Source organism: Mustela lutreola, chromosome 3 (genome assembly GCF_030435805.1).
Source record: "Mustela lutreola isolate mMusLut2 chromosome 3, mMusLut2.pri, whole genome shotgun sequence".
Classification (NCBI taxonomy): Eukaryota; Metazoa; Chordata; class Mammalia; order Carnivora; family Mustelidae; genus Mustela; species Mustela lutreola.
In genome coordinates this window covers 100,724,509-100,741,607 of record NC_081292.1, presented here as the reverse complement: position 1 = coordinate 100,741,607, position 17,099 = coordinate 100,724,509, and the positions used below count along the sequence as shown (strand labels likewise).

At 47.0% G+C, this 17,099-nt stretch overlaps 1 protein-coding gene and 1 pseudogene across 1 annotated transcript in view; one reads left to right on the top strand and one right to left on the bottom strand.

The window, feature by feature from the left end:
• The window catches only part of GYPC (glycophorin C (Gerbich blood group)), a 43,736-nt gene that overhangs the window by 9,486 nt on the left and 17,151 nt on the right, over positions 1-17,099 (top strand). The gene's annotated exons all lie outside the window — the stretch shown is intronic.
• LOC131827704 (large ribosomal subunit protein eL43-like) lies at positions 1,730-7,663 on the bottom strand (annotated as a pseudogene).

The window sequence follows — 17,099 nt, the reverse complement described above, 5'->3', positions numbered from 1 at the left end:
GGTACCTGCTGGTCCCTGCATGGCCATTCTCCCTACTGGACTCTGTTCTGTTGCCAGCACACTGACCACCTTTCATGGCTGCCCTACCTGCAATCCTCACACTCCCCCAGCAGTCCTGCATAATCCTGCCGAGCCCCCTGCCAGGGCTGTTTTTGAGCCTGCCCTTTACCTCTGGCCTCAGGAGATTCCATCAAAGTAAATGCTTGTGGGGAGCCAGGACTCACTCATTCGCACTCTCTCTCCCTCTCTCTCTCTCTTTCTCTTACTCTCTTGGCTTTTTTTAAGCCATGTAATTAAGTTGATCTTCACTTAAAATTTAAAAAAAGGGGGGGGGGCGCCTAGGTGGCCCAGTGGGTTAAAGCCTCTGCTTTCAGCTAGGGTCATGGTCTCGGCGTCCAGGGATTGAGCATCGGACTCTGTGCTCGGAGGGGAGCCTGCTTCCCCCTCTCTTTCTGCCTGCCTCTCTGCCTACTTGTGATCTCTGTCAAATAGATAAATGAAATCTATTTTAAAAAAAAATTTAGAAGAAACAGGTTTTCTTTGTCCTGTTTCATTATTATAGAAACAATTTGTGTTCACTATCAAATTATATGTACAAGACCAAGAGGAAAGGGGTAGGAAGATTCTCTCTAGAGCAGAGGCAACTTTGAGATACTCGTGGGGCATGCAGGTGACAGCTGGAAGGCAGTTTGGTAGAGAGATCTGGGCAAAGATAAGGACCAAGGAAGGGGGGCCGCCAGGGGCTGAGAGTGGGGGCGTGAAGAGTGTCCTGGGGCTGCATGGATCTCTCCAGATGGTGTGGATCTTCACACAGGCGCAAGGAATGGGTGGCGAAGAGCAGTTGTGAGTGCCCGTTCTGTCCTACTCCATACCCACTGAGGATATACGTGGTACCTGGTTTTCATCCTGGAGATGTTGCACCAATGCAGACACTATTAATTCCAGTTTAGAAATATGGAAAATGAGGTTCAAGAGATGCTGTCCCCAGGCCCTCACTGTATACCACTGGCAGTGTCCTGCTTTGAGTTAGGTGTGTATCCCTCCACCTGTGGGATGCAGCATCCATCCCCCATGCTGGGAGGAGGCTGCCCATGACTCCATGCCCTTCTGCTTGGCCCTATGCAGCCCTGAGGTTACTCTCCTGCCTCGGAAGAAAAGGCTTTCTTTGCCCACCCACCCCAGGCCACTTGTGCCCAGCTCTACCCTCCTCTGCCAGCCCACAACTGCTGGCCCAGCAGCTGCTAATGAAATGCCCATAGTGGCACACAAGGGCAGGGTTGTGCCTGTGAGAGCCCTGCCTGCCAAGGCTCACCCACACACAAGTCTCGCTTTCCCCTGAGGAAGCAGTGGGCAGCTGCCTCTCAGGTTCACTGCAAGGACACTGGAGACAATAAAGACCCCACCAATTCCCAGACAATTGCTGGAATGCCTCCACCACACAACCACCCCTGGGCTAGCAGCTTTGTCTTTTGTTCAGAGATTTCAAGCCACAGGACCATTACTGTATTGTGTGTTACAGTTTGCTAGGTCCTTTTAAATCCATTTCCCATCTTCATTCAAGAGAGACTACTCTCCCTCTTTGAGAGAAAATAAAGTAAAGCTCAGAGAAGCTGTGTGACTTAATAAAAATTCAAGCAGCCAGGGATAGTAGGTAGAGCAAGATTGGGACACAGGTCTCTGATTCCTCTGGGAGTGCACTCTGTCCCACAGAAACTCATTCTTCAGGTTCTTAAGGCGGGGACAGGATGAGGGTGATGCTGAGATGCTGATGCTGGACCTGTAGGGTCACCAAAAGGAAGAAACTGACACTGGCGCTACATTCTCCTGTACCTTCCCATACACGTGCTCACATACACACACACACACGCACGCACGCACATATTCATGCACAGGTGCGCACAGCATGCATGCACAAACGCCCTTTACCACTTGCTCTCAGTCCTCAGCAACAGACTGGTGTCACCACCAGGTTCAAGGCAAGGAGGAGCTCTCTTGGGTCCTAGTTTGGCCTGGGGCAGGGTGAACAGACACTTAGTCTTTGGGCCCTACCGACCTCACAGAGAGAGCTGAAAACAAACCTACAGCATCTCTGGCCTCGGGCATACTTTTGAAATTTTTCCTATGCTACCAGTTTTCAGACACAGCTCGCATCTCTTTGCCTCCGTCTGGTATCTCTGCAGAACACCTGACTATCTATCGGCAGCTTTGCTTCTCAAAGCCTCCTCTATCTGTGATCTCATCTGAAGTCAATGAAATGTGCGGGCCAGATCCCCTTAACCACCCTCTTCATGGGACACACAGGTCGAAAGAAGTCCACAAAGTTGTTTTGGTGATTTGGGGTTTGGGCTCAGCATTGCCTCTTTCATGCCTTCCCCCCTTGAGCCCACTCAGAGTGTATGAACAAAGACAACAATCTAATAGTCAGTCCATTAATAAAATCCACCTTCCCTCTGGCAGGTTACTGATGCAGCACCTGCATGTACCAGATTCAGGGCTGTTTTCCAGATTTGAGCCCTATACATGCCCCTCATCACTCCCAGCCTATTACATCATTTGGGGTCCCTTTGTAAATCCCAAGTCTTCAGGGACCCCTTGGGAAGCAGGTGACACAAGCCATGGGCCCTTGGCCTTCTATCTACTTCTTGTGAATCCAGTCCAGAGCACTCCTCCAGATTACCATAATTCAATCTGATGCACTTTGATTTTGATCCAATGAGCACTACCTGTGTACAAGGGACCACACAGAAGATACAGGGGACACAGAACCTCTCTTCAAAAGATCTTCAGCCTAGTTGGGAAGCAAGACCCAAGAACAGCAGAGGGCAAAAGAATTAAAAATACCCTTCAGGCCACTGGCCACGCCAGGTTCAGCTGCATGCAGCTCTGCAGGTCCCCTCTGGAATAAAGGTCATGTATCCCTGAAACTCCATAAGAAGTAGGTTTTCATCTAGGGTCTCCCCCCCAAACACACACAAACACACACACACACACACACACAGTGGTGTCACAGCTACAAATCTCCATTGCAATTATTTTCAGCAGAAATGACACTTCCACAAAATAAATTCTTAGATGAAGTTTGGAAATATAAAAGTGATAAAAGCCTACCTGATGTAGTCAAGTTGAGGATGAGAGGCAGGTGACCACACTCCAGAGGCTCCTTGTGATGGTTTACTCTTAAGTTATCGCTGGACACCAAGGGCTTCGTGTAACCCAGTCTGCAAACTCCTTTCCACCTGGTGCTTGGTGCTTAAGACAGAATGGTTCATTGATATCCAGTCACTGTTGGTTATCAATGATACTTGGGAGCCTGGATTTCAGGATCCTTCAGTTGTAGACATTTCCATTCCATGAAGCCATAAAATGTTCTCACTGTGGCTAAAGGTTTGCCTACAGCCAAACTGTAATGTATGCCCACGTGTCAATCACTCTACCAATTAGTTCCCTGAGGATATCTTATCACACGTCAGAACCCAACGCTCAGACTCCATGAAGAAAATCTGAGAAGTAGGAAAGGAAACTAGACAGAAGAGTTGATTATGAAAGCAATTTATACACAAATTTTTACTCAATACCATATACATTCCTGATTCATCAATAGAAATATTCATCTTCCTCATCTGTTCTAGGGTTTAAGGAAGAGACAAATAAAGTATAAGATAAGATCCATGCCCTCAAACCATTGTTGGGCTTCTTGGAGCAGCAAGACACACTACATAACAGAGAAAAAAAAAAAAAGCAACAATCCTCCTAGGGAGACATTTCTTATCACACGAATTCAGGTTGCAGATCAAATTGCCTATGTCTTGTGATCATTCACTGAACAAGCTAAATAGATATCTAGCTATCTAAAGAATAACTTAAAGTAATATAATTCCCCAAATGTAAATTATGACCAAATATTACCTAATATTGGTAGGTAATATTAAATTATGGTAAATTTCTACTTAGCTAGATATAATTTTATCTTGGATTAAGATTTTATGCTTGAAGAAATAAGCTGTCAGTGATCAATGTTGATTGTTGAGAATGCTCTAACTTTGGGGAATGACTTCAGTAAAGACAAATGGAAAGACGTAAAAAGGAAAAATACCGTGTAAATGTACAGGGTACACACGGTAGGCAGGGTGATCTGGTCTGTCTGAAGAGCTGAGCCAATGTTTGCTGGTCATACTTATCAGTAGCCAGGGTCCCTCACTGTGAGGGGGTTGCTGTGGGTGGCACCTCCATCTTCAGGACACAGGACATTGCTGTGAGTGGCAGGGCTGTGATTTGAGCTGGGGGTGTCCAACCCTGGGCTGTCTTTTAACCCCTGCACACCACCACCATTCATAGGTGCAGAATATAAGAAGTTTCCAAGAAGAACAAAGTTTTCTTTCACAGGAGGAGGGAAAGAATGTTAGTTCAAATGGGCTTTTTAAGTCCATTTCCTTATATCAGGCTCTGGTAATTACCCCTAGGACATTTCCTATTTAAGAACTATGTAGCTTCCAGGGCTCCTCTGTGGCTCAGTCATTAACCGTCTGCCTTTGGCTTGGGTCATGGTCCCAGGGTCCTGGGAATGTGCCCCATACAGGCTCCCTGCTCCACGGGAAGCCTGCTTCTCCCTCTCCAGCTCCCCTGTGTTTGTGTTCCTTCTCTCGCTATCTCTTTGTCATAAATAAATGAAATCTTAAAAAAAAAAAAAGAATCATGGAGCTTCCGAAAAGACCTTTTGGAACATGCTGCTTTTAAAGGACGTATTTGAGTGAAATGATATTTGTCACTCACTGAGAAAACAAGCAATGCTGGAAAAAGTCAAAATCCATTTTGGAGGACAGAATCCACAGTTTTTCTTCAAAGTTCAGACACCCTGAGGCTGTGTTTCCCATTCAAGAGCACTTCTGGGCCATTTATTTCCTGAGGCTTTGGTCTCCGCCTGCCTATTTTCACTGTTCTTTCTTCCCTCTGTTTCCAGGGTGGTGCTTTGGGGATAAGCCAATGCTGAAGTTGCACCACCTTGGAGGCACAATTATCTGAGTTCCTGGCCTTATCTTGCCCTCCTTGTCCAGGGGCTGTGGGAACAGAAGTCTGACTGTCTGGGCAGATAAAAGGCTGACCTCTCACTATCCTGCCTCCTGCCTCCAAGGTCCCCCATGGTTCTCCTTTGAGCTCCCATGAGAGGGTCCTCCCCAAGGGGGAATGAGTGTAGGGTGGCATTCTCCTCCACCTCAAATTGTGGTATCTCCTTCTGAGCCACTTGTGCCTCCCTCAGGGATGCTTAGACTGCAGCAGCGTATTTCCCAGACCACCTCTGGCCTCCCTGCACCAAGCCCTTACATGGTAACCAGCTGTGGCCATTTATCCTATTTTGGGACCCAAGGCCCCAAGGGCTCAAGATTCCCCAGGAAGTCCCTCTGTGACAGGGCCTGGACAATCAGTGTAATTGGCCAGAGAAGGTTCGCAGAGCCAAGACAGCGAGGCCCAGCCCACTGCCCTCACTGGCACAGATGGATTTGACCCTATGCAAGGTTTAACTCAGAGGCAGGACCCCACCCCTCCTTGCTACCTCACCAGCTACTGTTGTCTCCACTGCTAAGCTGTGAGGACAACCTCAGGATAGTCATCTCACCCTTTGGGCCTCTATGCCCCTGATGCTTGTGTACTCAGCACCCCACCATATGTCCAGGATCCAATGAGCCCCACATGCCACCAGACTGGTAATCTGTAGAAAGTGACCAGGGCAGTGGACGGCGTGCCTGCATTCCAACAGTTGTGCATTGCACAGGTAAGATTTCAGGCCTCCAGTGTGACAGAACTGGGTTCAAGGTGCAGCTCGGCCATTCAGTGGCTTCCTCCCTGTGGGAGAAAATGAGAAGATTATAGGAAAAGGCCCAGGCTTAGCACGGGGGAAATATTTAGTAAATATTAGTCTGAGCAGGAAGAGAGAGACTCAGTGGTATAGAGACTTGAACCAGGGGTCTGCAAACTGAGGCCCACACCTCAAATCCAGTCTGCCATATGTTTTTATAAATAAAGTTTTATTGGAACACAGCTGCACTCATTCATTTGTCTATGACTGGTTTTTGTAACAGAGACCACATGGCCCTCAAAGCCTACACTATTTACCATGTGGCCCTTTATCAAAAAAGTTTCTTGATTCCTGACTTAAACCAACAGGAGAATCTCTAATGGCTCAACTTCCAGGCCTAGAGCCCATGTGGGGCCCATAGACTCTCTCTGGGGATACCACCACCCCTGATGAATAAGAAGCCATGGAGGAAAGACCTGCAGTCAAGATCAAGAACCAGACATCAACCAGGGAGGCCCAAATGGGCCAGACTATGGATACACAAAGTGCCTTTGTTCCCATTACTTGATCTGCTAGTGTCCAGGCCACCAAGGAGAGGGCTCCTCTTGTAGTCTTCACTGTCTCTTGTCTTCTAGCCACCCGTCTGTCAGTATAGGCCCTAGGGGCTCTGTTACTACCCTGCAGAAAATCCTCATCTCAACATGACAGGGGTGGGAGGAAAGGCAACACACAGGCTCCCCCTGGGATTACAGCTACGGGGCCTGCCAGCTTACCTCCCAAGTTCAGAAAACAGTGCTTCTCACCCACTGCCCAAGTAAGGAAGAGGGGTAACTCTCCACATGACAGGTGTTGGGCCAGGTGCATTGCCCAGACCTTACTGAAACCTCTTACCCCTCAGGAGGTTATTACCTCTCTTTTCAGATTTGGAGCTGGATACTCAGAAGTGTGTCTGCATTTGACCAGTTATAAAATGGTGGATCCGAATTCAGTCTTAGGGTCCCTGAGTATACATCCATGTTCTTTGCCTATGCCACCAACACCAGTTGGCTGGTAGGCCATGAATCACATTCCATGACCATAAATTGAGGACCAACTGTGTGAGGTTTTGGGGATATGACAATGAACAAACTAACAGTGATCACAAAAAGGAACTTATATTCTGTGGGATTTGGACAGATAGATACTAGACGTATGGGGATAATGCTCAATACATCAGATAGTGCCAAGTGCTAGAGAAGACAATCAAGTCAAGAAAGGAGATAAGGAAGGCCAGGGGTGAGGGAGGTACCATTTTATTTAATTTTGTTTTGTTTTGTTACATAAACTAACTCCTTTATTATAGGCCAGCAGTGTTTCAAATGGTGGAACTTCTACTGGTCTTTCAACTCCTTCATCTTCTTTTTTTGTTTTGTTTTGTTTTGTTTTGCTTTTAAGATATTATTTATTTATTTGAGAGAGAGTGAGAAGGGGAGAGCACAAGCAGGCGAGAGAGAGAGAGAGAGAAACAGGCTCCCCGCTGAGCAGGGAAATTGATGTGGGGCTTGATCCCAGGACCCCGGGATCACAACCCAAACTGAAGATTTAACCAATTGAGCTACCCAGGCACCCCACTTCTTCAGTCTTCTGATGGCAGACTTTACTGTGACAGCAGAAATGGGATCGTAGGTCCAGGCACCACCAGCCATGGATCCCATGCAGGAGCCACAATGCCAGATCCCACAGCTTGCCTTTTCATCAAGGTGACACCTTGCCACAGAAAGAACAAGTGTAGATGGCATACCAGCTCATTTCAGTCTTCTTTTTCCTGAGGGAAGCTCCATAAAGGGTCCTATGTTTACCCACAATTCTGACATTCTTGGAAGATTTAGCCATGTTGCAGCAAACTAGGTCTGAACCCAGAGATGTGAGGGAGATGAGGGAGATATCATTTTAGAGAGCATGGCCAAAGAAGTCTTCATTGGGAGAGATAATGTTTGAAAGGAAGCAGGGAGTCAAAAAGGAATATCTGAGAGAGTACAAAATAAGCAGAGAGCATAGCAGGTACAAAGGCCCTGAGGTAGGAGGAGACCTGGTCTGATCAAGGAACACTGAGGAGGCAGTGTGACTAGAAGAGAATGGTGGAAAATAGTAAGAAAGAGACAAAGACCAACAGGGGAGGTAGCAGAAAGACAATGGGACTATCTCCCAGCACCTGTTGTGGAATTCCACAATCCTCCCAAGTTTGGGGACTTCCAAACCTCTTGGTAGAACGCTTCTGCCCCTACGAGAGGAACCCTTGAGCATTCAGCTAATGCTCCAGCAAAAGACTAAGAGCGAAGACCTGGAGCCATGGCATCCGGTGAGAATGACTGGGAGGGGAGAAGAAGCTAGGGAATTCTGGAGGAGTGCCTGAAATGCAGGGGAATGGGAGACGTGGGGTACTGTAATACCAAGACCCCCCATTTGTCCTCAGCCATCCTGAGAGATGCTTTAGTTGAGTGCACAGGTGTGTGTACACACAGAGGCCAGCTTCCAGAAGCCTTTCTGATATTGCTAGTTGCATCTTCTGGGTCTGAAGGTTTTCTGCAAGGACTAAGTGTGAGTGCAGGGCCCAGAGCCCCAAGTACCTGCAGTTCACAGGGAAGTTGGGAGCAAAAGGGATGTGAATCAGCCCCTCACCTGCAGCTCTGGGTACATGGAAGCTCTGTGGGTACCGACCCGGCAGAGAGCACAGAGCAGCAACCTTCTCCCCTGCAGTGGAGGGTCTGGCCTAGAAGGGGGTGAAGAGAGAACCATGAAAGAGTGTGGACAAAGGAGGTCCACCCTGCTGTTCCTGATGTTCAAGTTGCCACCTTGCTGGGGAAGGAGGTCCTCATGCCATATTCAGCCTCACCTCGTTTTCGCTGGCATAATGAAAGCACAGACCAGAAATGCAGGCTCCTTCTGGAAATCAGAGAACTGAAGAGACCAGCTCAGGTTCAGACAGCTTAGGTTAGAGCCCAGGATTCCACCACCTCAGGCTCTCTCCCCACCACCCCACCACCCATATGCAAGATAGAAATTCATGCAATTCTCCCCGCAGGCCAGCCACATTAATAGTCAGGGTCATAAGCATGGGAAAGATGTTAAGAGGTTGTTTGCACCTGCTTTATATTTGCACACTTTTCTGTTTAGTCTGATAAGCAGTCCAAACAGCAATTCAGTTAAGTGACCAAAGCCACTTAAACACATACATACAAATTCATCCTGTATGCCTCCTCCCCTCAGAGAATATGATCCCAGCATGAGAATCCAGCTTCTATGGGAGTGACTGGCTTCTCATCTCCACCTGAGGGCCCTGTTGGAAATCACGCCTCCTGAGCAACTGTTTGTGCTTGGAATCACTGGCACATAGCAAAGCCATTCACACTTCCTATCTCACTCTGTCCTCACCCAGCCTGGTACTGCGGAGGAGGGAGGGGTGGACAGGACATTAGCATTTATTGAACTCTCTCTGTGCCTGCGTGCCAGGGCAGGCTGTTCATGTGCCCACCGGGAAGGACGGCACTATTACACACCTGCCTAGATGAGGAACTTAGGGTTCTCACACAGCTCAGTATCCTGAGTGTTCCTGGGGTAGATGTAAAGTCTGTCTCAAGGGCACACCCATAGCACATGGTGGAGTCCGCACTAGGATTCAGGTATAACTTGATCACACAACCTCTGCAACTCGCCAGGTTCATGGGTAGGCAGGCAGTGCACCCCTGTCTATAACACCATGTGTTTTATGTGCCACAGTTCTAAGGGGGAAAATGCTTCAAGCTTAAATACTCCCTGCTCCCCCCAATACACATGCACATAAACATAGACACCCAAGTCAGGAGAGCTGCAAGGCAGCACGCACCCTCACTGGGCTCAGGTCTTTGTAAGCTTCAGACCCAGTGGGTATAAGGTTCCCCACTCACTCTTACATAGGGAAGCCTGGGGTTCCTTGTCCTGAGCCCCTCTCCATTTGTACCAGTAGGGCCCAGACTCACAGGCAGGTAGCCAGCTTGACTATGTCTGAGTGCGAAGACATTCTATTTCTTCCCCAGCCTTTTTCCTTCCCCTTTATTCACACTGAAGGAAATGGAACCTTCACCCAGGCCTGCCTCTGATAAGAGACTCGAGGCGCTGAGCTGAGCCTCTTATCAGGGAGTTGCAGGGAGATCTGGTGCCTGCCTGGTGGGCCTGGGGCTGATAAAGTGGGTCTGGGCCCAGCCGTTCACCACTTGCTTTCTCAGACCCATCCCCAGGGCCCAAACCCTCAGAAACAGGAACAGTGAGACCCAGGAAGCTTCTCTCCATTCTTAAGCACCAGATAGACTCCTGGTGGCCACAGGCAGCAAGACCCAATGAGGAGCAACTGGGGTAAATGTTTGGCAAGGAGGGTTGATGGAGAAGGGGATGGTAGAGACTTTTGGGGGAGATGGACATGACAATGGACCTGGTGCCTCCCATGGAGATATCCGGACTACATCTATGGATTGAGCCAACTCCGAGTTCTCTGGGAGGCCTGAGGCCTGAGCCTTCAGACGACCTGCCAGGATGGCTCCATCAAAGCAGACTCGTGGGCAAGTTGCAGCTCTTGACAGATACCCAAATTGGGACTGTGCTGGTGGTGCGCCCTCACCTGGAGACTGAGCTCAAGGAGATTATCACTAGAATATCAAGATATGAGCAGCTCTCAGACACCAAGGCTGACAAAGTCTGAAGAGCTAGAGATCAAGGGAAAGAGCAGTAGGATAGCCAGGGTTGGGGGGACACAAAGGAGGCCTCCTCCAATCTCTTCCCTGGAACCAACCAAACCATCACTGTAATCATTCTCTAATCATTAGCCGAAGGATTAGTATATATAAAATTTCTGTGCAATGTGGAGAGATAAATGCAAAAGATGGTTTTACACCTGCACCTAGTAGGTCCTCAGCAATTGTTTTAGCAATCACTATACAACTCCTGCTTTCAGAAGCTCTCTTTTATATGATTTTTTTCCTGCTACATTTCAATCCGGTCTGCTGAGAAGACCTCTCTCTCACTCAGTAAGCTTTTGATGACCTGACTTACTATGTGTAAGCCACCTTGAAAAATGCCAGGATACTGAGACAAAGATGCCGTGGCCCTCCCTACCCCCAAGGTAGTTTTCACATACTTGATGAGTCTGTGCATAGTAACAGGAGGTCACTTCCACTGGGAGGTCAGGAGAGACATCCTCCTTGATGTGTAGACATTCATTCACAAGGTAGGCCCCAGGTGGACTGAACTTCAGGCAGAGGGAACAGCATAAGCCCAAAGCCAGGAGGTATGAAGTGGAATTAGAATCCATGTGACATACAGTGGGCCCACATACAGTGGGCTCTGCTACTACCCTGCATGAAATGAACTACCCTGCATGAAATGAACACATGAAATAATAATGTGAAAATTCAGGCTGGCTTGTGTCTGTGGCTCTGAGCTCTCCCCCGGGTGCATTCCCCTGCCAGTCTATCATGAGCTGACAAAGAACCAAATAGTCTCTGGAGCTGTCTTGCAATATGTAGGACATACTTTCACCAAGAAATTTGTTGTTGTTTATCTAACATTCAAATTTAACTGGTGTTCTGCATTTTATCTGGCAACCCTAGGAGGATGGGACCTGGGCATGGGTGTTTTTTAAAGAGTTCCATGTGATTCTGATGTGCAGCCAGAGTTGAGAACCATAAACAAGAAGTTCTTGCTTTGAGGGAAGAACCCACATACTCAGTGCCTCAACTCCCAGGCCAGGTGCCTGGGTGCAAAGCCCTCTGGGTAAATGGAGCACTCCTAGTCTTAAAAACTATCCTTATTTCAAACATTTTCAAGATCCCCTTCTGACTCATTCATCCCAGCCACACATGGATGCTTCCCACAATGGTCAAAAACCTATTTTTTACATAAATTAGAAGATCTGAAACACATCCTGATATTTAATACTTTAAGAGATTTATGTATTTTGTAAGCATTTGTTTTACATAATTATATAATTATGGAACCTATTCATTAACTGTATATATTTTAGTACAAAATAATAAATCACTGTTCATAATCCTCCTACCTCTTCTATCACACCGTCTTCTTCACTTAACTTCTAATCACACTCCTGTCAGAACCTCAAATTCTTTAACCCTCAAGATGCCTAGCCTTGTCAAGTGTAACTTGCTGGCCTTCCCCCCCACCACACACACCTCACACCTCTCTGCTCATGTCCACTACTCTCAGCCTTGATAGCCTCTCGTTGTGTCATGCTGATCCTTTCTTTTCTTGGTGGCTTCTAAGTGTTCTTCTAAACTTGGAAGAGAAAAGGCTCTCCTCTCCCTCCCCGTACTACTTCAGAATATCTAGAGAATCTCCTTTTTCATAATCTTTCACCTGCTCATGGCCTACAATAGAAGGTATAGTTTCTTTAATCTGACCTTTAAGATTATCTACTTCCTGGGGCCCCAGAGTGGCTCAAGCAGTTAAACATTTACTCTTGATATCAGCTCAGGTCATGATCTCAGGGTCCTGAGATCGAGCCCAGCATCTGGCTCTATCATTGTCTCTCTTTCCCTCTCCCTCTACCCCTCCACCCCCACTCGTGCTCTGCTCTCTATCTCAAAAAGGGAAAAAAAAGGACTCTTTTCTTCCTATAATGAGATGAATAATGAAGTTTATTAATGATTTTGAATCCAGTAGTGATTGTGGAAGAAGTAATAAGACACGGAAAAAGAAGAGAGGAAAATAAACCCAAGATATGTACCGGATTTAGCCATTCATTTCTCCTTCCTTCTCCTAAAATCATAACTTCTATATTTCCCCAAAAAATAGGTATGTGAAAGGTGTAGAATTAAAAACTGCATTTTTAAAAATATGAAACCATCTCTGCTAAAAAAGACAAAATTATTTGAAATCTGCTCTTAGACCATCTGACATATCTGGGAGCCCGAATCCTAACTAGTTAAACAGATCCATCTCTGTAACAGGCTGATGTCTCTTTTGGTAACTCTGTTTTCATTCTGTCACTTGGTCTGATAGAATAGTATATTTTGTCTGTATTTACCCTTTTGCTCTAAGATTATGTGTTAGATTTCAACCCTGCAATTGATAAGCTAAGATCCCTAATGAGGAAAGATGCACAATGTCTCCTGTCCATACAGCTGTATTAAAACATCCAATTCACCACTCCTGTTGGTTATGAGAGATAACCAGTTATTGGACTTTAGCCATACTACCTGCAAAATTCCCAAGTGAAACGAAGTCTAAGTTTGTTGGCTTTCTTGATTGGTCTCCAGGGCATTTATCACTTTCTGTGAAAGAAACATTTAATTTAGATGGCAGTTGATTTGTGTCATGGGATTTCAACTGACAGGAGGAAGAATTATGTATGTGTTTATAGCTTCTTTGCTTTTAAAAGATTAATGTTGGGGAAATATAAATCACAAGACCTGATCGGGGGGCTGGGAAGATAGAACAGGAGAGTGCCAGGGTGATGGATTGAGACGTATTATAGAGTGTCTTCATAAGCCAGAAATACAGTGGGAGGATGGAGTGGAGGGGTGGTGGGTCACGTGTGGTGAAGAGAAATAGCTTTTCCTCCCCGAGTACAAACACAGCACAGGGGCTTGACTGGGGGCAGCCAGCTTCCTGGCTGTAGTGCTGGGTACAAAATGAGGTGAACTGGTGACTTCCTGAAGCCCCCTTTCTGCTCTAATACCCAGAGGACAAAGGAGGGCTAACAGCATAGTGGGAAGCATCTGGAAGCCCAGCTATCCCAGGAGATAAACAAGGACTCCCTACTCCTCAAGTCATAAGCACTGTATCGCTCTGCTTCCCCACAGGGGCCCTGCATCCAGGGGCCATATGTGTGAACACACATGTGCAGGAGCTATACTCAAATAAATGGGAATGATAAGAAGAGCTTGCTTGTATTGGGAAGTGCCTCTCTTGGTGCCATGAAGGTACATCCTTCTGTATTGTTGAGTTAGCTGAGCATTAGATTATGAGACTGACGTGCTGCCTACTGCACTAAGGAGGCACCTTAGCTGAGCATTAGAGACAGTCATATGCAGGTGGGACTCAGGTACCTATAGCCGTACCTTTCTGGTGCCACAATCCACACTCCCTGTGCTGTGCATCACAACGCCCCCTTCAATCACTTTAAGATAACTTCTATAATCTCACAAAACAAACTGAGGGTTGCCGGGGGGAGGGGGTTGGGGAGAAGGGGGTGGGATTATGGACATTGGGGAGGGTATGTGATTTGGTGAGTGCTGTGAAGTGTGTAAACCTGGTGATTCACAGACCTGGGGATAAAAATATATGTATATAAAAAATATATGTTTATAAAAAATAAAAAAAAAAAAAAAAAAAAGATAACTTCTATAGAGCACTGTGTTGATGTACGTTTGCCCTTCTCTTCGTCACTGCCCCCAAGCAATATACGCCCAATATCTAGGTCAAAATGTACCCTCCCTTTCAAACACTAGTCCAGCTTAAAAAAATGAAGCACCACAGTATCATTCACAATACTAGCTAACAGGTGTTACATATTAAATCATACTGTGCCATCTATATGCATCATCTCATGTCATTCTCACAACTTTCCTCTGAGGTAAGTTCTCTCATGATCCACTGCATAGGTAGGAACAGTGAGCCTCAGCACACCTCAACCCAGGATCGGGAGAAAGCTGCATCTTTTGGTGTAGATGCCCTCACTGACTTAAGAGGAGGAGAACTATTCCAGGGAATGGAAGAGGAGCCATGCATGCCTCTTACTCCTGTGGCTTTCCTTCCTTCTAGAATCCTCACCACAGCTCTACCCTTCTGGTCTGGAATCTGGAGGTTCTACTGTCTCAGGGCCACTTGGGCCTCCCATGGCAGTTCTTGGGGGCAAGTGGTCTTGTCTGTCTTTAGAATGTGGGCACTCATGCCCTCATCTGACAGGATTTCCCTGAGGCTTTGAACCAAGATCCCCAAGCAGCAGGAGTCCCCTCTACCTCCTATTCTCCTTGCCACCCAGCTCCTCTCCTAATAGGAAAGAGCTCTGCTGCTCCTGCCTGTCAAACCTGGTGAAGGAAAGAGAAAAACATTTTCTCCATCCTGTTCGCCAACTGATGAGCCTTCTGGAAAGCCAATAACAAAGCATGGCTAACTAAATCATCATTATTTACACATGCAGCCTGATTGAGGACATTTAGTCATGTAATTAGGTACCTAATTATGCTGAAAATGCAATTATATGATTTTTTTTAAGTGAATTAACTCCTCCAGAGAAGTGGTAAGGATTAGTGCACATGATCCAGCTAGAGAGCAGGGACAGTAGAGAGCACGTCAGTGTGACCCTGGGCTGTGCAGAGACTGAGTGACCTGTACCTGAGTCACTTGTGTGAGCACACACACACACACACACACAGTCTGTTGGCTTCACTTCTGTGTTCCCAGGACTCCACACTGGCCTGCTGCATACCAGGAGCTTAATAAATGACATCCATTAATATCATTGAAAGCTTAGTGTGCATCTGTGGAGGGATTGTTTAATGACTGACTTGGAGACTCTTAAGGAGGTAATTTATTTAACATGAGAAAAGCAGGTGTGCAGAAAAATGATAAAAGAGTCAGCTGGGACATGTCAGAGGATATTTTACGCAACATTACTTACTCATTCACGTAGCATTGTGTCAGACATTGAGGTATATAAAATACAGTCCTTGCCCTCAGTGTGGAGACAGACAACTGCAAAGCAGGTTAATGGTGATTTGAACAAGTTGTTCAGCAAACTGCAGCCTTCAGGCTTAAACCCAGCCTCTGGCCTGTTTTGATAGAGTCATGGTTTTTACATTTTTAAAATATTGTAAAAAAGCAGACAAACAAACCAATGAATAGGACAAACAAAGAAGAATATATGTGGTCTATGTATAGCCTAAAATATTTATGAGAAAGTTTGCTACCTTCTGCAGGGATAGAGGAAGGAGCACACAGCCCTTTGCAGAAGTCACAAAAGGCTTCCCAGAGAAGGTGACATGATCTAAACCTGTTTGCAGAACTGGAGTTTGGAAAGGCCCTGAGACTTGGCGCAGCACTCAGGCCTCCCAGGAGCTCCCTTCCAGCCTGGCGGCTGGAACATGAAAAACAAAGATTAAGGACAAATCGAGAGGATTTCTAACTGAAATAAGGGCTGTAGGCATCCAGAAGTTCTGAAATGTCAGACAGTAGAACTTGGACTGGATATTCAGCAGAAGAACCAACAGGCATTTGCCCAGACACACTAACATGCCCCAACATCAGTCAGAGGGAAGGGACAGATGACTCAGCTTCTCAGGCCCCTTCTAGCCTAGAGGCCATAGACTTAGCTCTGAATCATCACAGGGTCCCTCTTGGGACTGAGTGACTGGGGAGAGAAGAGCAGCTGCATGGAAGAGAGAGACACACACAGACACACAGCTCTACGAGGGCCCCTGACCTCCCACACACAGACACCAAGGACACGAAGTTTCCTAGCCCTCTTCTCTGTGGCTCAGGGCTTTCCCCCTGACCAGGTCCTCAGCACTGCCTGGCATCTCTGTTCCTAAGCCTCCAGACTGCATCACCAAGCCCCCTTCCCTCAGCTTCTTCTCCCTTGGAGGAAGATCAGCCTGGCTTCTGGAGGACATTGTGTTTCTCTCCCATGTTCTTGTGCCACTGGGCAGTGTGGAAACAAAGGTTACTTCCAAAGTACTGTTACTTCCTTGCTTCTAAAAAGCACACATCTGTTCTCTGAAGCCCTTGCCTCTGCTGCCTCTCTCACACACATGGCCACTGTCATTCTTAATGCCGTTCACCCTCAAAGGTGACTTACCTCAACTGCAACTGGCATCAGCCACTAGCTCCTACAGTCACTCACTGACAAGGGATACTAAGAATGACCCCAGTCTCCATTTCAGTCACCCTGCCCTCCAAAGCCCCTGGTACTCCTAGCTCCTGCCCATATCCATTCCATATCTCCACTCAGGCAATTCCTCAGCCCAGAAGCTCCCCGGGCCCTGCAGCCTGGCCACCTCTCTTCCTTTCTCACCTCCCTTCCACAGCTCAGATTCTGCGGCCCATTGCTGTGGCTTTTGTTGTATGTCCTCAACTCCTGCCAGTAATTGCTAGGAAGTATGTTCAAGCCCACTACTTCTCACCTCTTCCACTAGGGTCCAAGCCACCATTCTCTCCACCCTGGGTTTTACCACAGCCTACCATGGTCCCCTTCCCTTGCACAGTGTAATCCTGTCAACGTCTCAGTTCATGTCATTCCTTTTCTCAGAATCCTCCCATGGCTCCCATCTACCTCAGGGTG